Source organism: Aplysia californica, unplaced genomic scaffold (assembly GCF_000002075.1).
Source record: "Aplysia californica isolate F4 #8 unplaced genomic scaffold, AplCal3.0 scaffold00878, whole genome shotgun sequence".
Taxonomy (NCBI): domain Eukaryota; kingdom Metazoa; phylum Mollusca; class Gastropoda; order Aplysiida; family Aplysiidae; genus Aplysia; species Aplysia californica.
The window spans coordinates 192202-193229 of NW_004798148.1; positions in this window are offsets into that span (position 1 = coordinate 192202).

The window sequence follows — 1028 nt, forward strand, 5'->3', positions numbered from 1 at the left end:
TTATCATTATTTTTTTTGTAGCGTCCCTTTATTTAACTTTTTTTCCGTTTTGCATTTTTTTTTGGTAGCGTCCCTTTATTTTTAGCTATCTTTATTTCGTTTTAAATTTTTTCTTTGTAGCGTCCCTTTATTTAACTTTTTTTTTTCGTTTTGTATTTGTAATTTGTTTTGAGGGTAGCGTCCCTTTATTTAACTTTTGTTTCGTTTTCATGTATTTTTTTTGGGGTAGCGTCCCTTTATTTAACTACATGTGGGTTTTTTCGTTTTGTATTTTTATTTTTGTAGCGTTCCTTTATTTAACGTTTTCTTTCGTTTTGTGTTGTTAACTGTTTTTTTTTTGGTAGCGTTTTGTATAATTTATGTTTTTTTGTAGCGTCCCTTTATTTATCTAATTTTTCGTTTTGTATAATTTATTTTATTTTAATTTTGAGTAGCGTCCCTTTATTTATCTAATTTTTTCGTTTTGTATAATTTATTTTATTTTATTTTTGAGTAGCGTCCCTTTATTCAACTGTTTCTGTAGTTTTGTAACTTTATTTTTTGAGTCCCTTTATCAGAGAGGGTGCCTTTATTTAACTATTTTTTCGTTTTGTATTGAGGTTGTTTTTCTTGTAGCATTCCTTTATTCAACTATTTTTTCGTTTTGCATTATTGTAGCGCCCCTTTATTCAATAACTATTTTTGTTATTTTATATTATTGTTGCAGCGTCCCTTTATCTAACTGTTTTTGTTGTTTTATATTATTTTTGTAGTGTCCCTCTATTTAACTGTTTGTATTGCTTACGCGTTTGTTTGTTTAAGTTCTTAACGATTGAAACGTCTCCGATATAGCCCTAAAGCAAACGCATTATTATCGGCGTTGGATAAAGAATGCATCCAAGTCGTGACGTAATGAGGCTGCCTGAGACGCTGTTGGGGTCCGCCTTTGGGGAAAAAGCACGAAAAAACACTGTGTGGTTTGCTAGACTAATGTTTACATTGGGTCATAGAGCTGCATTGAGGTGAGATGTGATATCCTTTTTATTCGG